The 25109-nt window shown below is 39.1% G+C and overlaps 1 protein-coding gene across 2 annotated transcripts in view; it reads right to left on the reverse strand.

The window, feature by feature from the left end:
- Positions 1-20983, reverse strand: part of HELZ (helicase with zinc finger) — a 183029-nt gene extending 162046 nt beyond the window's left edge. For both annotated transcript variants that reach the window (XM_089540895.1, XM_089540888.1), the window contains exon 1: positions 20929-20983. The gene's annotated coding sequence lies outside the window, so the exon portion shown is untranslated. The remainder of the gene's footprint in view (positions 1-20928) is intronic.
- Positions 20984-25109: the final 4126 nt, after the last annotated feature.

Below are 25109 nucleotides of genomic sequence, written 5' to 3' on the forward strand. Positions count from 1 at the left end.
AAGAAATAAGATAAGAGATAGTCAGAAAAGGAAAACATTTTTGTGTTTTTGTGATGTGCTGCAAGACTTGTAAAGATTATTTTAATTTTAAAAAAACATTTTTTAAAAAAAAATTAATGCAAATTCATCCCAGAAGAAACACTGTAACTGCAAAAATAACTGAAAAACCTAAACCGATGTTAAACTTTCTGGATGATGGAGAAAACATCAGTGTGAAAACACTTGGAAATAAATTGCTATTTATTAGCAATTATTATTATAAGAAATCCAAAGATCTTTCTTATATTAAAGTTTAATGATACCATCTTATGGCCTGCCCTAGATGTGATATAGATTTCTATTTTGCAGTTGTTAAAATAACTATTCACTATTAATGTATAAGTTGCCAATGTATTATTTTTATTTTTTTAATTATATTGTTCTTTTAAACTTTGAGTTGCTTTAAGTCCCAATTCTGGAGTGGGAGAAAGCAAGATAGATAGATAGATAGATAGATAGATAGACAGAAAGAATTTGGATTTATAATCTGCCTTTCTCCTAAAATGGGATTCAGGGCACCTTACAATAATTAAAAAGCATATTATTATTATTACGCTTTATTTATATAGCGCTGTAGATTTACCCAACGCTGTACTTACAATTAATAAAATAGATAAAAATAAGTGTGTCTATGACATACATTCTACAAAATAATAAAATAATACATATTATAAAATAATATAAAAGTTTGACATTTCAAATGCCTTATGTCATGCCATTATTGAATGAAAAGGAAAGCATTTACAAATTTGCTCACTGCTTTGTACTGTAGAGCATACATTCATCCAAAAAGCAAAATCTGTCTTTTACGACTGGCACTATAGCTTTTTATTCTCTGATGTGTTTGTTCCCATGGGTAGAAATGTCCCTCCACAGCTCTCACTGTCTAGTTGCCAAGTATACTACTAATAGTAGTAAAAATTTATTCAGTTGTTGATCAACATACAAATTCTTGATAAAATAATAACTGCAAAATACAATTATTAACAACTGTTAAAAACAATTTCAGATACAAATACAAATTCAAGGTCATGTTATACACATGTATAATAAGTTTTGTATGGATAAGCAAAGAAGTGGACTGCAGAAGGGTTTTCCAGAAAAGAGCAACCATATATAGCTATCATAGCACTTTAAGACTAAATTTATTCTCAAGGACCATTATGGTCACTGTATAGTTGTATGTCAAGTTAAAAATATCTTGGAAATTAAACTCAGCAACTTTCAAGGGCTCTCCTACTTTTCAAGTTGGCACTATGTAAAAGGTAGCCAAAAAAGCCATTTTATTTTTGTCACCCTCTCCATAGGAAGTTTGAGCCTTGTTGTTTCAGCTGCCTAAAGGATGAATGACATTTCACACCAAGGAAAAGATGTCTATACTGTGAGACCCTTTTTTTTCTACTCATAAAGAACACTCCAGGGGACACAATAAAAGCTTTAACTAATAGTGAATTTTTATCAGGTTGTGGTGAGACACACATAGCAATTGAGGTAGGCTGTCCTGTGGCAAGGCATAGTGAGGGAAATAAAAATACAAACATAAACAACCATTATTTCAGTTTGGTCAGCTGAGATAATGCACTACTATTAACCCTTTTAAGTTCCCATTTAGAAACTAGCTAAGCTGATGCACACACTGCAAGTACATATCTTTCAGCAAGAACCAGTGACCTATATATCTAAGCTCCAGTGCAAGGAGGCCCTGTTCATACAACCCAAGGATTAAGGCACAAAATTGCTCTACTAAATTTCTGGCCATCTACCCCACACCATATAGAACAGACTACATTGGTCAGAAGTGCCCACAACCCCTTAGAGAGGGTTATCAGAAGAGTACAGGGAATGGAGGGGACTGGTTGCACAACCTGATTTCGAATCTATAGCTACCAGATACAATCAACTATACAGTTAATGTTGTGTCTGCTATTATCAAATAATTGTAAAAGAACTACATTTGCACAAAGTATTAAGGAAAATACTAAAATGGCTCTGTTTAACTAGCAAATATTAATACTGAACACAGCCTGCCAGGTTATGTATGCCAGCTTCTTAGGGAGATTGGGAAAAAGAAACTCATAAAAACCCTTCAGGTTAACACAAAGCACATTGTACATGTAAAGGACCTCAGGGTAGCATTCCCAACCTGGCATTCAGCAACGGTTTTGGTAACTGTATTCAAAAATGTCAGGAGAGCACAAGACTGATGAAAATTGTGATAACCTGCCACACTTTAACTTAAAAGTTACTTGTCAGTTTCAGTACAGAACTTGGATTTTTTCAAACCCTTCCCCAAGAGGGTGTAATACATTAACTAGGTTATAATCTATGCCTGATGCTGCAAAACGTTAAACAGGGGCAGTAGCGGGGGAGAGGGCTACTTCTCTATTTTCTCCCCCAATCCATTTTACTGGGGCCCCAGCAAAAACTCTTTAAGGAATAGCTGGAAGAAGCCACCTCACAATTCAGTACTCCTGGAGCTGAGCTGGCCCTGAGAAATGAAAATCCAGGCTTTCCATTTATATTGCACACAACTGAAGCAAGACAAACAACTTAAAAAAAAACAGTCTGAAAGCTAGCAAAGCAGTAAGTATCCAGTAATCAAGTCATTTCTGTCACTTCTGAAAAGTCACAGAGTATATGGGGAATGGAGGGAGTTGGTTGAAGAGGCACAAAAACAACAAAAGTATCTAGCTCACTTAATATAATATAAACATCAACTCATCCTGACACACAAGAAGATGTGAAATAATAATTTCATGGTTGGATAAATGGCTCAGCAACAAGCCAAAAATAAGCATGCAAAAGGGAATGTGTGCAGAGTGGAACAAAATGAAAGGTTATCATTTCAGAAGCAGTTCATGATGATGCCCTACTACAACATTTTACAGTAATAGTTTATTTGAGGATTCACAAATCCTATTTACAAATAAAGCATATCATATGAAACACAAAGCCATTGAAGCAACCAGTTTCATATACGTTTTCCAATTTATGGTAACAAATCAAGCTAGAAGAGAAATGTACTATTAGATATCTGAGTCTGGCCCACCACCTGGGACATGTGAACACGACATTGTTTCAAGGTTTGAGGTTTGTTTGTTTGTTTGTTTGTTTGTTTGTTTGTTTGTTTGTTTAAAAAAACTTATCACAGTTTGATTCTTATGCCGCTTTCCTTTGAGAATATCCTCATTTCAGATGGTATGGAAAAGTACCGTATTTTCCGGCGTATAAGACGACTGGGTGTATAAGACGACCCCCAACTTTTCCAGTTAAAATATAGAGTTTGGTATATACTTGCCGCATAAGACTACTCCAATGCACACCAAATAGAAATTAAAAAACATTAGATTTGATTTTAATATGGTAATTTTAATTTCAATGCTTATGACATTCAGGTACTTAGCAGGAAAACTTGTTTTATACAAAGCCTGCTTGGATTGGTCAGCTCTCCCTGCCTGCCCAGCCCTCCCTGTCTCCAAGACTATCAGAGCGGTAGCACAAACACAGCTCTTTTTTCCATACCCCAGGCATCCTGGACGCCTGAAGCTTGCTCTACCCTTAACTTACACCTTCCCGGTGAGGCAACCCCTCACCTTGTCATCAGGACCGCATTAAGTCACTTCTTTCCACAAATCCTAGTGAGTGGATTTTCTTCTACCGTACTTGTACAGCGGTCACCACATATGGTGGGGATGCAGCTGTGGTCGTTTTTGAGCTCTCCCACCATATGCAGCGACCGCAGATTCTCCAGTCCAGCTTGGAGGTTTCAGCACCTGCCCTATAAGACAACACCCAGTGTATAAGACGACCCCTGACTTTTGAGAAGATTTTCCTGGGTTAAAAAGTAGTCTTATATGCCAGAAAATACAGTATTCATGCAGGTGGGCACTGCAGTTCAACAGCACCTGGTAGACCACAGGATCGCCACTCATTTTAGCTCTTACGCAATTCAAAATATAGTCTCTATTAGAAATTTGTTCCACATTGGGAATTTAAATATAATCGACAGATATCTTTGTTTCTTTGCAACTGGGAACTGTCAGCCTCAAAGTTATATCATTCTTTCATCCATAATATGAAAATGGCTTTTGCTTCTACCATACATAGAAGCATGTGTCACACTAAAAACATACTGCCAGCACAACAAACAAGCTGTTGGTTAATGGCATATTAATGCACATGCATAATATACTGTGATTTGTGACATGGAGCATAACACAGGCACAGAGAGATCCATGATTCAATATGTGGTGATTGCATTTATATTGTCTTAAGAAAACAATTAACTGTTTTAGCCCTCAAAGATACTCATTATAATTGATGAACAAAACTGGTTAGCTACAAGAGGAAAACACACACTAGGGACTGACATGCACATTGACATCTGTAAGTCAGACATATGGAAATATGTGGCCCTCTGGAGTTTATGGAACTACAACTCCCTAGGAAACACAGCCAACAAATAGTAAGGGATGCAGCTACAGTCCAACAATAGGTAAGGGACAACATATTCCTTATCTCTGCTTTATCTACACTGTAGAAATAATGCAGTCTGATACCACTTTCAGTCCTACGGTTCCATCCTATGGAATACTGGGACCTGTAATTTTAAAAGTTCTTTAGCCTCCTCTGCCAAACGTACAAATCCCAGGTGCAGATGCATCCTAAATTATTTTACCAAGCCACATCCACATTACTTTGTCATCCACAAATCTTATGATGGCAAAAATGGAAGCACTGTACCTGCATGACAATAATGGAAGCACTGTACCTGCAGATAAATGCTCCAGCAGGCATGGTGTGTTTACCTGACAATGTAATTCTACAGAAGTATTGTTTGGGCAGCAGCAGGATCACTGGCTATATACAAAGGTTTACCATTTATTCATTTATTAATCCTAGATGCAAGTGATATAGATCCTAGATGCAAGTGATATACTATTTTATTCAGTTACAATGTTATTCAGAAGCCTTCAGATCTCTTCATAACATCCCAGCAAATGCTACAGACAGTCTCCATAATACAAGTCCAATAAGTGAAACCTCCAGTTCATGGCACTTTTCATTGCCCCTTCTTACTATACTATAATCCACTGTCACACAATTGAGGCATAGAGACCCCTATTTCATAATGCACTGTAACTTCTGATTTCTTTAATGCAGGGTACACGTTACACAGGACAGCAATAAAAACAGACCACTTATTTCACTGAGGGTCGTACAGTACCTGAAGCTTTTTTATTCTAATGAATGGCATTATTGCTTGTAAAAGGAAACAGAAATATGTCAAGGGAAATAAATGTGATTTATCCCTTTACTCCCCCCATCTTTGGAACTAGTTAAAGAACGAGTATTTAGACACTGGAAATAATCTATAGGTACTAAATACTCAGATAAGAAACTGATATTTTTCAAAAATTAGTGTCCCTAAAGTGTATTTTACTTAAAATATGCAGGCAATACCCTATAAATCCCAAAGCAAGTTATGTTTTTACAAAAAGGAAAGCATTTGACACATGGTTAGTGCTTGAAGAGCTATGGCCCACTGATTTTATTAGCTCTTCTCAAAACTGGCAGCCACACTTTGTGCACTTGAGACTCTTGTTCTACCATACAGCCAGATTATTGTGATACAACTACAGTGAATGGGGAGGATGGAGTAAAATACAGTGAAATACTTAATAACTGATTACATGATATAAAACTACCATGTAAGTATGGGTAAGGCTCTTCCTTATTATTTTAAAAACAGACAACAAAACACTGAGAAGTAACTCAACCACAGGATTACATCCTCTTTTACTTTTTCTGTGTTCATATAAGAGCTGCAGGTTTAAAAATTATCATTTATATATTAGTTATTTCTATATTAAAGATAAACACCTGCCAAAACAAATTATTTTGCTTAGTCAAAAAACTAAAAGTTTATCTCAAATGTTACACTCTGAACAAAGAAGAAGATGGAAATTTGTATTTGGAGAGGCTACATGCTATGCTACAAGAATGAAAGAATTGACTATGCTTAACCTGCTCCTTGTGCATAACCTGGAGAGGTGTGAGCAATTTTGGTTAATACCCCCAATGCCTACATTAGATCACTTGTTTTTCTCATTTTGAATTATAACAGTGCTTCAACAGGTAACTAACCTGCTGACATCACACACACTCTCTCTATTGGAGTTGTCATATACCCTAGTTCAACCTTTCACAACCTAGCACTATGCAAATGTTTTGCTACCAGTGGCTGTTAGCCTCAGGGAACAGGGCCAACAGTTAGGAACCCTAAAACCCAAAGCAGACGAGCCAAATAAAGCAGCTTCCGGCCACTTTAGGAATGTATTATTGTTATGCTTTTGTGTAGTGTGGTGACTTCATGGGAAAGAGGTGTGTCCACTTGGTGGGAAGGTTGATCTTTTGAGAGAACAAAGACTGATGTCACATTCGAGCTTCTAGCATGGACTCTGAAAGAGAATAGATGTATAGTAGCCTGCTGTAAAGTGTAAATAGCAACAAAGTCATTTGAGTGAAAATCTGTGTGGAAATTACTTTGATCCTGAGTAGCTGAGAAGACTGCATCTGTTCCAGTTGGTACCAGTCCAGAACCACCGGTAACAAGAGACATCAACCATCCCAAAGATCTTTTTCTCTAACAAATGCAATGCAAGCAGCCCATTTGGGACCGCGGCAGCAACCCACTTCAGGAGCAGGCTGTGCAATTGCCCCAGTCCCGGAGCAACTGCAGTCAAGGTGGCCAGGGATAGCTCCTTTCAGGTCGTCTGTTTCGGCCCTTAAGAGTTCTAACCCAAAACATCTAAACTGCACCAGGATGAGGAAGGTTGACCTAGTCAATCTGGATTAGACCCAAGATTGGATTGCTAGTTTTGAAGATATTCAGCATCAAAATTAATCTTGATGCTAAACCTCAGAAACTGGAAAATTAATTCACTAGCATAAACATTAATAATTGAACTTGTCTCCTTTATATATTACTGTTAATTAACTCATTGATTAAAACATTGGTGTGAAACCAGAACATGTGATTTACAGAGAATAGCGTGGAGCTTGTGATTCTGGACCTTAAGGAAACACACATTGTTCCCAGCTCCTTCAAAAGGTCTCTTTCAGTTCTGTTAAAGTTGCCTGCCTTCAGCCTAGAAATTTTCTTCATGTGGATCACAATGCCATTAGGTTTCATTTTTCTAGCCCCTGGCACTGTAAAGATAACAGGAGAAAATGTGTAGGGGGTATTCTGACCAAATGTTTAGTAAGAAGCAAGTCTGCTTCCACCTTTCAGTTTTCTAGCCAAAAGGTGTTCCTGAAATGACTAACAGAAAAGAAGAAACGCTACTCTTTTTTTCTTTGCCACATGATTTGGTGAATGAAGACAAAAAAATTCAAACAGCCATACTTGTCAATTCTACAAAATGTGTGGCTTTTGTTAAAATAAATTTGTCAGAATTTAACACAGAGCACCATAGTGTGGAAAACTTTCTTCTGAATATAATGTTTTTAAAAATGTCCTGAAAGCATTAACACCAGGAAACATCAAAATTATGTCAGTGGACTTGCACAAACACAACAGAACTCAACCTCCCTCTCTTCCTCTGCATACTACCCAAATCTGCTCTCAAAAAGGGAACAGATTTTTGAGGCATGTGGAGGAATCTGTTCCAGCAACGAAGTCCTTTCAACTGGCAAATGGATACTGTTGGATTTCACTGATGGTGACAAGGGAAAGATACTCTATACATACACATTTCATAAATTCAAAACCTTGGAAGGAAAAACTGAGATTACATAATCTCTATTTAGTGCAAGATCTGCAATATAGGTTGCAACTACAACATCCATGACATAGGATCATCTAGCTCTGCTATTTTGCTTCACCAAATACAGTGGGACAATAGCAGCCTACTAATGCTCCTCACTCAAAAAAGGGAGGGGGGAACCTATGGAAGAATCAACTTAAAACAACATTCTGACAAATCAGCCAAATGTATCACAAGCACCTCTCCTCTTGTACAGTATTTGAATTCTGCCAAGGAGCGAATGTGGAGTAATGGTTTGAGCACTGGACTAAAAGACCCTATCCTAGCTTAGCCATGTAAACCCACTAAGTGACCCTTGGCAAGGCACACTCTCAGCCTCAAAGGATGGCAATGGCAAACCCCTTCTTGCCATGACAGGGTCGCCTTAGGGTCACAATAAGTCAGAAATGATTTGAAGGCACACAACAACAAAAACATGACTGTTGCTTTCTTCTAAGGTCCAAAATGCACAGTCCAAACGAAGCAGCTTCCAGACACTTTGGGGGCATGGGGTTTAGATGATGCATGCTCCCAAAGCAGACAGATGCCGCTCCAAAGCCACCAAAGACAGCCCAAAGCCACTGCACAAAGGAGCCATTTAAATCTGGCTCTTGGCGACAGTCAGCCTGGGACTACAGTGCCCCCCTTTGGGAGTGGGCCATAAGGATGCTGCAGTCCCGGCCCATGGTCCCAGACCTTCTGCTTCACTCCTAAGTCAGTGGATGGTGAATTCCATTCTGAATTTTATTTTGAACTTTAAAGCGCAATCAAAGGTGCTCAACTATATTCCTCAATATGCTCATTAGCTTTGATAATTTTTTTAAAGTTCACATGAAAACCCAGAGTAGATTCACCACCCAAGGGCATGGGAAACACCAGCTGCCACCACTTTCTATAGTTTCTGAAGCTTCTGGTTTACAGAAGGCAATTTGAATCTATGGGGTTGTATTTGTGGATGCTGCATAATAGAGGAGGTGGGAGAATGGTTTCCTTATTGCTTTATTCTCCCATCAAACATGCCAGACTCCTCCTCTATTCTTCTAACACAGCAATGTTCTAGATACCCTCTTTAAAAAGTACAGTTAGTGCCTCCAAGCAAATAACTCTCTAAAATATACTCATTCTTCACTACCTTCAGATTTAAAATATCAAAGAAAATCAATTCATAGAAAACTTTCCTTTAATATCTGAGGGAAGGGGCTAACCAGCTCCAAAAGGAATCAGAGCTTGTTTCTAAAAAGGACTTTCTGTAGCATAATGCCTCTATAACATTACAAAAACCTAAAATGGGCAATGTCTGACAGTTTATTCAGTAACCAGATTAGCTTCTCACTTACATCCCCAGTTCATGTGTTACAAAATGATTATGTTCAATCAATCTCAAAACAAGTACCCTAACATTATGACTCAAAATACTCTGCCTTCAGGGAAACTACCATATTGGCCTGCCTCCCGAGAGGCCCTTTTCTCTTGCACTTGTCTTAAAGTTCACTATTTCATTTGGTATAGACCAAACATGTTGAGTCCTGTTTTTGAGAACATCAGGAAAACTGGATTAAGCAAATCAGGGAACATTCAGGGACTATTTGTCTTCTCATACTTTTCTACCTTTTGACATAATTAAGCTTCTAAGTAATCCCAGGATTCTCCAGGACAGAGTTTGAAAATCACTACCTCAACAGAAAACATAAAAATTCACTAAAATCATAATATTCATATCATAACTATGACTAATCTGGACTCATTAAGCTACCTGTAACATATATAGGCAAGCTGCCTTCTTTAAATGTTTTTCTTCAACCACAAGATGACCTATACTTACTAACAGCACTGAAACTTTTACCTCAAAGTATGTTGCGATTAATAGCACAATCACAGACAATCTAAGAATACAATTGACAAAACAGTTAACTTGATATTCCTTCGGTCTAAGGTAAAGATATCTGGAAAACTCAATGTTCCTGGTGAAAAATTTCAAACAGATTCTTCTGATGACAGAACACATTTCTATTATGAAATTGGAGGTTTAAAATTTATAGTATGGTTGAAATCAAATAAATTAATAAATAAAACACCTGGTAAAGAGCTAGCCTTCCAACAACAACAACTCTGAAGTGGTGCTTTTTCTTTTATTAATTTATTCATATATCATGGCCACAACAAACCAGGCCATTTATTTAAAGAATGACCAGGAGGTGAAGCAGACCAACAGCTTGGAGCAGCCTCTGGCTGCTTCAGCCAAAATCAGCCCCCAATCAGCGTGGGACCACAGCGACCTCACAGCCTGCTCTGAAAGCAGGCCACTGCTGCAATCCAGAATAGGCCTCTGGCAAAGGGCGGGCTTTCCCTGCTCTTTTTTCTGCCAGCCCAAGGTTACTTTAGGCAGCCTCAAAGCAGCTTCTGGCTGCTCCAGGGCATGCAACATCTGAATGCCCTGCCCTCAGAGAGGCCGAAAGCCACTTTATTTGGCCCATCTGCTTCGGGCCCATGTTATCTTTCTGGAAAACCTGTTTCTAAACAAAGTTTGTAATGGATAATTACACTGGTATCCACTGGGGTTTAGTTCCAGGACCATGTGTGGATACTAAAATCCATGGATGCTTAAGTCCCATTAAATACAAAGGCACAGTAAAATGGTGTCCCTTATACATAACAGCAAGATCAAGGTTTGCTTTTTGGAATTTATGTGTATTTTTGAATATTTCCAACCATGGATGCTTGAATCTGTGGATAAAAATGCATGGATACAGAGGGCTGAATGTATAGAACATTTTAAAACGCCAAACTAACCAACTGGGAAAAACATTAAAGGAAAAAGCAGAGATGGGTAATATAAAGTAGTGCTTGAAAAGCTTCTGAACAAAAAAATCCACTTCTGTATTCCAATGTACTTGCTGGAAACCATCAGAAGGGCTTTCAAATTAAAGCTCCATTTGTTTTATCCACTCACTAGAGCAGTGGTTCCCCAAACTGTGCCCTTTAAGAGATTTTGGACTTCAGCTCCCAGAAGCCTCAGCCATGTTGGCCAATAATCTGGGATTTTGGGAGCGAAAGTCCAACATTCCTTAAAGAACACAGTTTAGGGACCACTGATCTAGAGCATCATAAGTACAACAAAAAGAACTGTCCTTCTACCCTGGCATATTGTCCAACAAATTTCTCCATAATATATTGATTTCTATAGTCCATCTTCCTATATTTTAGTTGATTTTCCTGAAGATACACCAGTTTGATATTACTGACCAAAACAGTTCAACAGAAAAATTATTTTCAGTGAAACATTTGTATACTATACATGAAAATCACTACACCAACAAAAATACAAACATCACTAAGATCTGAATACTCTAGTATCTACTATTATACAAATAATATTTGTATACTCTTTTAGTTAATTGCTAAAACTTGCAGGAAGATAAATGCTCAACTTCTGAAGCCACCAGCTTTCAGTTTAGATGGCTCTCATAGATCAGACTTCTGTCTCAAAGTTCCAAAAATGTAAATATAACATTGCCAATATCTGAGAAACCTAAAACCAAGCCATTTCATCTCGACATACAAAATGTGACATGCAAACTGGATATAACCAACCAATGACTGCCACCATACATCTAATGTAAACTATTCCAAAACTAGTACCTATAAATTTCAGCTTTGCAATTTTGACAGCTTCTACATGCACAAGCATTTGTATTACCTATTCTTGTTCCAATCTTCAACTAACTCAGTTTGTTAGAAGAAAGAAACAAATCATAGTTGCAATTATAAAACTAACTTGGATCGCTTTAAAAGAAAGACTTCTTTTGTAGTCTGACTAGTACACTGATCTGAAAAAGTACAAGCTACACCTTTTGCAGATATACTGGAAACTCATGTAACACTTAGAGTTATTCTGATTTATACATTAGTCTTGCCTTTCTCAACTTTTTTACCCTTGCGGATCTCCTGAAATAATTTTCAGGTCACTGGGAACCCCTGTACAAAAATTCCTACATCTTACTTGTTTTTAAATCCAATCAGGAACCCCAGCTAAGGAACCCTGTACTGGTCCCTAAACACCAATCTCTGGCTTCCACACTAATCTAACCCTGGATTCAAAAGTCCCATGAGCAAATCTCTGTTAACAGGAGGCTCCTACCGACAGAAGGGCTAAATCAATGGTCATTGCTTTTCCTTTCCTCTGAAATTCTTTGTGAAAGGTTGTTGAGAAGGCATTAGTTGTGAATGATTTCTGAGCAGTAACTCAAGCACTTTACTAGGCATGTCTGATTTAGATCTAAATCTCACTGAAATCAATGGAATGTACTTCTGAGCAAACAGGTTTAAGACTGCAGTGACAGACAGAGCTGCTGTGGATGAAATCAGGCCGCATTTTATCTCTTCTAACCCACTGGGTGACCTAGGGCAATTCACACCCTCTCAGCCTCAGCAGGAGGCAAAGACAAGCCCCCTCTGAAAAAAATCTTGCCAGGAAACCCCTGTGATAGGATTGCCTTAGGATTTCCATAAGTCTGAAACAACTTGAAGGCACACAGCAACAATAACATCAGGAAACATCACATGATAGGTGGATTACCAACATGTCACGAAGGTCAAGGAAGCAATAAATACAATATGATGTGGGTATGGAAATCTTGAACTGTTCTTAGCAGAAAATATGCAAGAGCACAGTCTCAAATAAAGAAATTCAGTGGGCATGGAGGGTACTTTGATGTTTCCAGAATAGCAAAGTAGTGTCAAAGTATACTAGGATGTAAGTGTATTGCAATCAGTTTCTTCACGATGATTGTTCAGATTCTTTTTCTAATCCAATAATAATAGTGCAGCAACATAATAAAAATAACAACAACAACAGTGCAACACACACAGGACACCAGGAAAAAAATCACATTCTTCCTGAATCACCAAAAAATTATAGCCTTAACATTTCTAAATAACAAGATGACAGATGTCTCTCCAGATACCAAGAAGAAACATTCAGTGACTCTACAGTGTTCTGACAATAAGAGATGACCAAAGATAAATGGTTACCCTGTTTACTTTCCAACACAGCTAGCTGTATTTGAGTAAACACACAGATGTTTGTTTGTTTTTTTTAAAAAAAAAGCTTCTAAAACTAAGTTCAATATGAACTTTAAAATTGTATGGTCTATTTTAACTGGCTATACTTTAACTTAAAGGGAGAAGCACTGGTGTTTTGTTTTGTTTTGTTTTGTTTTGGGGGGGGGGGGGTAAGACAGACTAGGTGTCAATGATACTTAAGAACTTCAGAAACTCAAGATTGGTTCCCAGCTCTACATTCAGATTCCCTGCACATGATGCATTGTCTTTGTGAAGTTGTCTTTTCTCCAGTTTGCTTTTAGATAGTGCAGCAGTTCTGTTATACTTGTTTTAGAAATTTTAGTCAAAAAATTGACTCTAAAAAACTGAGTCGACTTATCCTTGGGTCAATGTACATAAAGTATATGTATATAAGTACATACGCATATAAGTACTGTACCATCCCATTCTCTAAGTAGAACAGCAAAAGGCAAGCACTTAGTCTGTCCTGGAAGCACCTAAAAGTGCTCCGCTGCTCTCTCATCCACCCAGCCTTTAGGGTGAGCACAAACAGTTATGCTTGCCAAAATTTTCTAAATTCTTTGGCATCGTTTTCCTTTGCTTCATCATTTACATCCTTTGTTACCTGAACCTAAGTTTTACCTTGGACTTATCCATGGGTCATATAAAAGTCCACAATTTGGCCCCAAACCTGCCTTCAATTTAAACATGAGGCCGACACAGTCAAGTATATAGGGTAATATGAAGCAATAATTTCAAAGAATTCCAGAAGAAAATAAGCATGGGCTTTATGGACAATAGCAAAACATTTCACTGCACAGACCAGGAAAAGCTACAGATGGCTCTTAAAGACATGGGAGAACGTATCTGACTATCTCAATGAGAAATCTGTACTTTGGTGAAGAGATTACAATCAGAACAGAATATGGAGAAATAGAATGGTTCCCAATTGACAAAGGGGTCAAAAAAGCATGTGAAATTGGTTATGTGTAAGAGAAGGTGTGAAGATGCATAGAAGACACTTTTTTCAGTCAGGTAGGGAACTAGAAAGGAATGTAAGATAGAAAGTATGTAAAGTTTTGCAGAACTCAGCCTTATGAACATTTAGATACATGATTCAAAGGGTCATTAACAGAACTAATTCCTAACTGGTTAGCCAGAACGTAGCTTTTGCACACTAACAGTTCTGCACGTACAATAATATCTGCAACTCAACAGCAGGTCACAGTTAATGTTTCTATTATATAAACAATCCTTTTCAACTACAGGTGAACATTAGTCATGTAGCAAGTGTTGTATATACAGTATATTCTACAATGGCGCTATTGACCACCCCATGTACAATATTTTTGTACAATAAATTAATGGTTATGTTATACTGTACTTTTTTCTCAAATAAACTAGAAATAATATCTGTCTTGCAGAATGACAGAAATGAAGTTTGTGAGCTATAATACCTAGCTTAGAAATATAGGCATACCTCAGCTAACAAAACCTCTGACAAAGAAGCTCCTTTCTACAAAGTCTTTTTACACCTGCCTAGCCCGCCCCCTTTCCACCCTGTCCTATGTTGAGTGGGAAGTTTTTAGCAGCATCAGCATTGGGAGGATGGAGAAGCCAGGCTGGAGAAATAGACTTTCAGTTGTGTGTTTCAGTAGTGATTCTGTAGTAAATAATGCAGTACAGATTGAACTGGGAATGAATGGGATTCTACTCTAGTCAATCCTACTGTACAGTATGTGGCTGCCTACAACAGGCAAGGTAAACAGCAGCACCTGCCTATGACATCCTTTAATGTGTATGCAAGAACAGAAGAACAGAGAGAAAAGAGGAGAGCAGATAAGCTTGTCTCACCAACTCCTCCAGCAAGTTTTTAACAAAGGCATAGATCTGCAAGTTTCGCCATCAAAATGGAAGTCAGAAAAAAGTAGAGGCTGAAGGAAAAAAGGTAATTCTTACTTTTGCAAAGTTTCCCTGATCCAATTGCTTCATTTCACATAAGCATATTGTTAGTTTTGCATAAAAGGTTCGCTGAAACATGTTGAACTGCTAATCATTTTTGTAGTGCAGTTGTAGTGCATCTTTATTCTTTCCATGTTATTTTTGCCCCTGTTGCCAAATTTTCTATTAAAGAATTCCCAAGAACACATCTATTTCTTTAATCAAGGTATACCTCTACGTTCTGCAGATGTGGGTAAAAAAACTACCTAAATTGTTTGAAACTGTATTTTAAAAAATGACAAATAATCCTTAAATAGGTTTGTTACAAAAAATCTTTTACTCTAGTGGTGTAAAAGCAAGTGTATCCAAAGGATTTGGGTTCAAAATCCTTCCCTGGACTACAAGATCAGATATTTTTTCCTATAAAAAGATTACAGTGAACCCTCTCCATGTTTACTCAGGAGTAAGTTCCACTCACTTTCGCATGTTCAGGTTTGCAGTTCAACCCTATAAATGTGTTCACGGTTGCAGGCTTATTGTGCAATCCTATGCATGTGTATTTAACATTCCTGTTGTATTTGAAAGAATTTACTCTCACTTTACTTCACTTTATCAGTTCAAATGGTCTTGAAGAAATTTAATATCAAAATAAATTGGGCAATTAATAGTCTTTGCTCTATCAAAATACCTCCCCACACACTTTGAGGCCTCTCTCTCTTCTTTTTTATCCTTAGATCATTCACTACATTCAGGCATTTATTCCTTTACTGCCAAAGCAGACAAGGTAGGATCTGCCGAGTTCTTCCATGTCTGTAGTGAAGCTTGTATAATTTAGATTTCACCTTACTTTCTCACACTGAAAAATAACTGGTAATAACATGAGTAACATTTGTAAAGCACATATTCAAATAAGTTCATAGATATTAACTTGACATACTAATTCTTACATCAATTTCTGTAAAATGTGTATTACTGCAACTACACCAACCACAGAGAGCAAATTGGGCATTGATCAGGTAAAGCTAAGGCAGCATGTTGGTAAACCCACCATGTGAATGCATGCTGAGAAGGGGTTTTAACCAGAATTTAATTATTTATTAGTATTTTATTGGCTACAAGCTACTTCAAGGGCTCTAAAACAACAACAAAAAGCTTCCTGGTTCACAGTTCACCATCTGCTATTCACACGCACTCCTAGTCAAGTTGCATTGCTGTATTTTTCTCCCTACTAACCTAAACCAATTCCACAAGAAAGTTCATTGCAAATAAAGTCTTGTTTGTGCAACCAACTCTGCTAGGATTGAGTCCTTTATTCCACAGACCATTTTTCCTAAAGTTAGCAGTAGTACAATAATTCTGGCAAGTAGGAGGAGACAAGAAAGATTTATGGGAAGGTTACTAGGTTATCAGCAACATTGATGAAGCCATTGCAACACAGAGGAGTATTACCTAAGGATGAGATTTGTGACTCACAAACAACAAAGGAATTCCATCAGTTGTCTCCTCCATTTTAAATTTGACTACTGTTATAACAGTAATTTGGTCTAGGCCCTTTTTTAAAAAAAAAAAAAGGTTATTATCTATATGAATAAATGGAATACATATGTTTAGAATTTTCTCTATCTTCTACTCCTACAAGTAGTTATTTCAAAATATTCATTTATTCCCTTGAAATTAGGTTTTTCCTTTAAAATGGAAGATTTGAGGATGGAGAGTGAGAAATTTTGTATACACACCTTTTACAGTAAAGCCAGTCAGATGAACTGCCATTGCTCCATTTACCAACCCAATTCTGCAAGATGTTTGTTTTATGATTTTCAGTTGTACTAAATAATTAAATCACTGTGGTTATTTGGCATGATGTCCACACATTTGGGCTTCACCAAAAAGGAACATTTCCACAAACTACAGCCCAAAACAGACGGCCCTAAAGGAGTGACATTACGCCGTCCCTTTGTGAGCCAGATCAGGGCTGCAGCAAACCACACATAAACCCCAATCTGGCCTTTTCCTAGCACAAAAAGGAGCAGCAGAAAGCTGCTCCCTTTTGCACCAGGGAAAACGCCCCCTCCTTTTGACATCGCTGTGGCATCTGGTTCCCACGCTGCCTGCCGTCTGGTCAGGTGGGTGGCGTGAGGCTAAATTGGGAGCGAAGCGGCTTCCACGCCCCCACACCACCCCCAAGCTGGCTCTTATTGCCGGCCTGTTTTGCCCCAACAGTTACAGTACAGTCGTATACTAGTTTACTCATAAGTACCCTTTAATGAGTTCAATGGGACATTCCCATATAAGTGTGAATTGCAGGCTTAAGGTAGAAATCTATAGTACAGTTGGCCCTTGGAACTCACGGAGGATCTGTTCCGGACCCCCCCCCCTTGCGAGTTCCAAAATGTGCACATATTCAAGCCCCATAGGCTTGGATGGAGTGCGTGCATGCAGGGCACGCAACACGGGCACACACCCCATTGATGTCAGTGGATTTCCAAATTCATGGATCTCACGTCTGTGGACTTGGAGGGACGACTGTAATTGGTTTTTTGTCATTAAGATATAAGACCTCATAACAGCATAAGTCTTTAACTAAGGAAATTTAAATTAAATCTGATGCAATAATACTATTAAGTTATATGACAACTGTGTCTTCCACTTAAATTACTGAAAGGCATGTTTTTTCCCATTTCCATTAGGCTGGAATGACATTTCTCATGTAATCCCAACAGCATATTCTTAATTTCAAGTCACACATAATGACGTTGCTGCTGTTTCCTTCTGTGTCCTACAAGCATTTCATTATCTCTAGTGGTGAAACTGAGCCAGTCTAATTGTTTGAATACTGGACTTTGGCTCTCGAGACCAGGGTTCAAATCCCTGCTTGTCCATGGAAACCTGATTGGTGACCTGGGGTAAGTCACACTCTCAGTCTATAAGGAAGGAAAAGGAAAAGGCAAAAAAAAAACAACCTCTGAACAAATCTTGCCACGAAAAACCCATGACAGGTTCATCTTAGGGGTGCCACAAGTAGGAAACCTCAAGGCACACAACAACTGAGTGCGTACATTCTTGCAGGCTTTTGGCCTAGGTTTTTTTTATAGCACTTTGAGCAGGGTGGGCTTTTTATGAGCTACACCAGCTCAGTAAGTTACAACACATTTTAACATTGTAAGTACAACGATCTCTCAACATAAAATATTTGTACAGAAAAATGTGGGTTTGCTAAATGTTATATGTGATGCCAAATATTTTGATCTGAAAATTCAGCAAAAAATCTTCAAATTAAGTGTTGAAACCATTCCCCCAAAACAAGCCCCAGTGCAGTGTGTGTGTGTGTGTGAGAGAGAGAGAGAGAGAGAGAGAGAGAGAGACCTATTCTCCCCCTGTGTTTTCATCAATATTTTCAGCTATGATCACATTTCTAGTGTGCTGGACAAGTTAAGACACAGTTACTAGCTTTCCTTCTTCACCAAGCAATTGATTTTAACATGGCTTTTGGTTACTAGTCACGCCATTTCTTTTAAACATTAACTTTTTAAACTGTTTTCATCCACCCTACAAAGGAACTGATTCTGTTGCAACAGCCAACAATCAGTCTAGGGCTTGTCTCTCACTATCCAGCACTCGCAGATGAATCATCTCTGAGAGGCTGGGCAGCCCCTTAAATGTCTCGTGCAATAACGCTTGTTGGGGTTTTTTTAATATTTACTTCCAGCTTCGTTAATGGAAACAATGCTGCCTGATGGAGCCGGCATGCATATTTGCAGGAGCCTGTCTCACAGTCGGGAAGGCGGGCAGAGGAGTCTTCAGAAATGCTGGCAGTTGTTGTTTGCCTTCTCAGTTTCACAAAGGCTTGACCCACAGGATCCTTGAGGGTGGTTTTTCCAAAAAAACAAAACAACCCCCCCCCCCTTTGAACAGCCTCCTCATTCTCCTGCTCAAATTTACGCATTTGTGTCCTTAAACCATATATTCTCCTGTCTTACATTTATACGCTCATGTTCTTAAACCATATATTCTCCTGGCTCAAATTTACACACTCATGTTCTTAAACGATATATTCTCCTATCTGAAAATTACACACTTGTATTCTTAAGCCATATTAAACTTATACATTCATGTTCTTAAACTATATATTCTCTTGGTTTAAAATTACACACTTATGTCCTTAAACCATATACATATTCTCCTGGCTCAAATTTACACGCTCGTGTACTTAAGTAAGGTGACCAGACCTATCCTATATTTCTTTTTCTAGACCTGTCCTATATTTCATCCTTCTGTCCAGGAGGAACTCCAAACTGTCCTCCATTTTCAGCATAACTAAGAAGCATGAATTTACATTTATATGAGTGTTTTTAGCTTTTATTTTGTCATGTCCAACATTTTTCTAGAATGTCTTACATTTTATGGTGCTGTGTCCTCCTTTGCAGTTAGGACATCTGGTCACCCAGGTCCTTAAGCGATATGGATCTACTGGTATATATATTTCTCCTGGTTTAAATTTATATTCATTCTCCTGGCTTAAATGTATATCAGACACAAGTGTGTAAATTTTAGCCAGGGCAAAGAGCGGGCTGTTCAAAGGGTGGGGAGATTTGCTTTGATGTGTGTGTGTGTGTGTGTGTGTGTGTGTACACGAGTGTGTATGTTTAAGCAAGAGCAAAGAGGAGGTTCTTCAAAGGGCGGGGATAGTTGTTTTAGTTTATTATAGATATTGATGTAGATATAGATATGGCTTAAGAACATGGTGTGTAAATTTAAGCCAGGGCAAGGAAGAGGCTGTTCAAAGAGCAGAGAAAGTTGTTTTGGATTATATTATATTGTGTGTGTGTTTGTGTATAATTGTGTGTGTGGCTTAAGGACAGCAGTGTGTAAATTTAAGCCAGGAGTGAGGAGGCTGTTCAAAAGGTGGGGAGAGTTGTTTTGGTTTATAATATATATATGGCTTAAGGACAGCAATGTGTAAATTTAAGCTGGGGCAAGGAGGAGGCTGTTCAAAGGGCGGGGAGAGTTACTTTGGTTTCTAATATATATGTGCCTTAAGGACATGAGTGTGTAAATTTAAGCCAGGAGAGTTCAGAAGCTGTTCAAAGAGTGGGGAGAAAAATTGCTTTGGGGTGTGTTTATGGCTTCAGTGCGGGAGTGTGTAAATTTAAGCCAGGACTGAGGAGGCGGTTCAAAAGGGGAGGGGGAGTTGTTTTGGTGTGTGTGTGTGTATATATATATAGTGTGTGTGTGTGTGTGTGTGTGTATAGTGTGTGTGTGTGTGTGTGTTGTGAACTGCCCTGGAGTAGGCCTGCACTCATGACGACGAAAACACCTCCAAACCCCGCTATCCTGAACCTCTCTGCTTACTTCCTGCATGTGTGTGTGTGTGTGTATGTGTATATATATATATATATATATATATATACGTGTGTATAAATGTTTGTGTGTATGTGTGTGTATGTATGTGTGTGTGTGTATATATATACATGTGTGTATAAATGCGTGTGTGTATGTGTGTGTGTGTATATATATATATATACACGTGTGTATAAATGCGTATATGTATGTGTGTGTATGAATGTGTGTGTATATCTACATGTGTGTATACATGCGTGTGTGTGTGTATACACGTGTGTATAAATGTGTGTGTGTATGTGTGTGTGTATATGTGTGTGTATATATATATATATATACATGTGTGTATACATGCGTGTGTGTGTGTGTGTATGTATATATATAATCAATCAATAAAAAGCAGGCCCCGCACCCTTGGCGCTGGGTTGCTCCTCCCCCGCCGCCGGGGCCGGGGCCGGGGCCCAGGGCCGTGTCCCTCCAAGCCGTGGCGCGGCCTCCTTCCCTCGCGGGGCCCGAGAGTCCGTTGAGGCGCCGAGTAAACAGCCGGTCCCCGCGCCCTTCCTCCTCCCCCGTTAGGCCTCCGCTGCAGCCCCAGCGCCTGCGCCGCCTCCCCGCCCGAGAGGCGCGTCCTGGGGCTGGCCTTCCTCCCCGTCCTCGTCCCCTCCTCTGCCCGGGGAAAGGGCCCGGTGTCCCCGGTGTCCCCTGTCCCTCCCTGGCGGGGAGCGGGCGAGTCCTGGCTTACCTGTCATTACTTTCTACGCCATCTTGGATCCACTTGTCAACGTCCCCGCAAAGCATTGTGGGTAAAAAGGGAAACGACGCTCGCTCGCTCGCGCTCTCTCGCGCACACAGCCGACCGCCCGCCCGTCCAGATCCCTGCTTCCCTTCCCTTCTTCTTCCCTCAAGGCCTGCTAGGCCACCATGGCCATGCCTGACTGGAGGGAAGGAAGGAAAGGCCGGCCCCGGCCCCTCGACGCCCGCCTCCTCAGGCCCCCCTTTCCGGGCAACTTTCTTTTCCCCTCAAAAAGTGCTCCACTTTGTGGGCTGGGAAAAGACTCCTCCTCAATCAAGGGAAGAGGAGGAGGAGGAGGAGGCCTAAGGCCTTCATGCCTTCACTTCCAGGAAGGATGGAGGAGGAGGACATGGCCCAGTCAAAGCTTTAAAAAAAACACTCACAGAAATGTAAACTCATGCTCCTTAGCCATGCCCAAAATGGAGGGTGTTCAAGGAAATGGAGGACATGGCCAAAGAAAAGATAAAGACAGTCATAAGAATGTAAACTCATGCTTCTTAGACATGTTCAAAATGGAGGGTTTTCAAGGAAAATGGAGGGTATGGCTGAATAAAAGATAAAAGCACTAATAGAAATATCCATTCATGTTTGAAATGGGGAGGGCATTCAAAGAAAATGGAAGACATGGCTGAATAAAAGCTCAAAGACACAGAAATTTAAGTTCACCAAAACGGTGAAAGAAATTTAAGTTCATGCTTCCTAGTTATGCTTGAAATGGAGGGCATTGAAGGAAAATGTGGGATATTATTGAATAAAAGCTAAAGACAAGATGTTTAAGTTCATGCTTCTGTTATGCTCAAAATGGGGAGCACTGGAGAAAAACGGAGTGCGTGACCAAACCAAAGATAAAAACACTATTAGACATTTCCATTCGTGCTTCCTAGTCATCCTTGAAATGGAGGGTGTTCAAGGAAAATGGAGTACATGACTGAATAAAAGCTAAAGACACCCATAGAAATGTAAACTCAGGCTCCTTAACCATGCTCAGAATTGAAGGTATTGAAGGAAAATGGACACATGACCAAATAAAATGGGGGGCATTCAACGAAAAAGGAGGACACGACTGAATAAAAACTAAAGACACAGAAATTTAAAATCATGCTGCTTAGTCTTGCTTAAAATGGAGGGCATTCAAGGAAAATGGAGGACATGACCAAATAAAAGTTAAAGACACAGAAATTGGTGCTTCTTAGTCATGCTCAAAATGGAGGGCATTGGAGAAAAATGGAGGGCATGAGCAAATAAAAGATTAAAATACTAATAGAAATATCCACTCATGCTTCTTTATTATGCTTGAAATGGAGGACATGACCAAATAAAAGTTTAAAATACTCATAGAAATGTAAACTCATGCTTCTTAGCCATGCTCAAAATGGAGGCTATTCAAGGAAATGGAGGTCATGACAAATAAAAGCTAAAGACACTCGCAGAAATTTGTGCTTCTCAGTCATGCTCAAAATGGAGGGCATTGGAGAAAAGTGGAGGATACGACCAAATAAAAGATAAAAACTCTAATAGAAATATCCATTCGCGCTGGAGGGTGTGCAAGAAAAATGGAGAACACGACCAAAGAAAAGCTAAAGGCACTCATAAAAATGTATATTCATGCTCCTTAAGAAAATAGAGGGCATTACCTAATAAAAGCTAAAAACACTCATAGAAATTTAAATTCATGCTTCTCAGTCATGCTCAAAATGGAGGACTTTTTGGAATTCCTCCTGGACAGGAGGTTAAAATGGAGGATGTGTGCTGGAAAAGGAAGATGGCTGTCACCCTGAAAAAGCTCAGCCCCACGGGCTCAGTGGCGTCACCCTATCCCAGGAGCTGTCGTCATCAGTGGGCCAAATCTAGTCAGATCCACCCAAGAAAGCCACCTGGAACTGTGGGGTTTTAGAGAGAGAGTGCAAATAAGTAGGGGCCCACTCAGCCATGTAAATCCACTGGGCGATCTTGAGCAAATCACACATTCTCAGCCTAAGAGGATAGCAATGGCAAACCCCCTCTGAAGAAACTTACCAAGGACCCCCCCCCCCATGACAGCATGTATATGCAAATACAGGTACCCCTCCCCACAAAAAACCCAAAAACATGGAACACTTCTGGTCCCAAGAATTTCCCATAAGGGAGATTCAACCTATACCAGGGAGACCACATGCACTTCTTTTCCAGGACATGTCCTACATTTCATCCTTCTCTCCAGTAGCATTAATTAAAAAGGATTAATTTATGTTTATATGAGTATTTTCAGCTTTTATTTTGTCATGTCCAACATTTTTCTTAAATGTCCTACATTTTGCGGTGCCTTGTTCTCCTTTGCAACCGGTTATGACATCTGGTCACCCTGGCCTGTACTGTATTCACTTATGATCCAGAGAACTGTTTAACTGCCGTAACATGAGGCATATTATTCAATGTAGATGATAGCCAGTGGTGCTCAAAAAAGTTTGTACCAGTTAGTAAAGAAAATTAGTCAATTGTACACATACACTACCCAAACATCTATAACAGTGATAGTGAACCTTTTACAGACCGAGTGCCCAAACTGCAACCCCACTTATTTATTGCAAAGTGCCACGTCCCACTGGCTTTCTAGTAAGAAACTCTGGCAAACTCTGTGCTAGGACAACAGCATGTGTGCCCACAGAGAGGGCTCTGAGTGCCACCTCAGTGTGCCAAAGGTTCTCCATCACTGATCTAGAATGTACTATCACTGAAATTCTTTCTTATCAACTTCTTCTCCAACTTGCTTTTTGTAGGGAAGCAGCATGTCAAATTATCATATATTGCAATGCCAATATTCCACAAAAATTTCTTGCAGGTGGGTGTTTATGTAGAAAGTTGACTTCAAGCACAGAATGTATCTACTCACAGTTACTTCTATTTTTCCTGTGGAACACATATTCTTAGATTTCTGAATAAGGGCCAAAACACACTGCAGAAATAATCCAGTTTGAGAACGCTTTAACTGCCCTGGCTCAGCCAGGGCAGTTAAAGCGTTCTCAAACTGGATTATTTCTGCAGTGTGTTTTGATCCCAAGTTATAATAATTGGCTACAGGAGAGAGTCAGCAGTGCCTTTCCCCTGACACTCAGTATTTTACCATATGAACACATCAGATTTTTAATATCTTTCTTTGTATATGCTATGAGTTGCATGTCAATTTATGGCAACTCCTGAATTTCATACTTGAAACCAATTTATACTGTAGCCTCTAGAATTTAGTGAATAGTATTTTGTTTATTATTACAGAGTTTGAGGGGGCAGGGGATTAATTACCAAAAGAATTCAGTAACCGGCACTGTGTTTCACTGGGACATTTGAACTAGGATGTCGCGTTTGCAGTCCAGTGGACATTCACTTCTGACTGATGCAAGCTCATTTAACAAAACTAGGGGTTATTTCTGAGTAGCCATGCAGAGGACTAGAATGCAATCCTTGGTTACAACCTGACATTATGGAAATAGATCAAAGGATTAAAAAGATTTTTATCTCTCATAGGTGAAAGAGACAAAACACACATTCCAGAAGTCACATTGATTTTTGAATTCCAACAGTTCTGGAAACTGCATTGCTCAGTTGTGCATCAGCTCACAAAGTTCCTGGGCAATCCTATTCATATATCCTTAGACATGAATCCCTTGGGATTTAGTGCCTCAATGCATTTAGCACTGCAACTCAGTGAGTGCATTTAGCATTGCAACTTAATAAACAGGTAAAACATGACACAGAATTGGTTGTGAGAATCAATGACACCCCCTGTCAAACCAAACATTTCAGTTTTTCAAGTAAATTCTTATCCTATGTATAGTTTCCTTATGTATAGTTTCCTAAAAAGGATGGAGAAGTACAAGAAAATACAACATTAAGAAGTAGCCACCCCATGATTTAAAAAAAAAAAAACAAAGAAAATCCCAATGTCTAGACTCAGTGCTATTTATTCTGCAATATCTCTAAACTTCCAATTTGACCATCATTTTTAATGTTCAATTGACTATTTCCAGTACACTCCACACAACCTTCTGCTACATGCATGCTCTTCTCCACCTTTTACCATTTTCCTTTTCCTACAGTTTGTTGAAGTAGTCCTCTTTCTGCTTCTCTTAGATGGATTTTCCTTCTCTATTCTTCTC

This window comes from Sceloporus occidentalis, unplaced genomic scaffold (genome assembly GCF_023333645.1).
Source record: "Sceloporus occidentalis isolate IW3139 unplaced genomic scaffold, rSceOcc1.0.p SCAF_1, whole genome shotgun sequence".
Taxonomy (NCBI): Eukaryota; Metazoa; Chordata; class Lepidosauria; order Squamata; family Phrynosomatidae; genus Sceloporus; species Sceloporus occidentalis.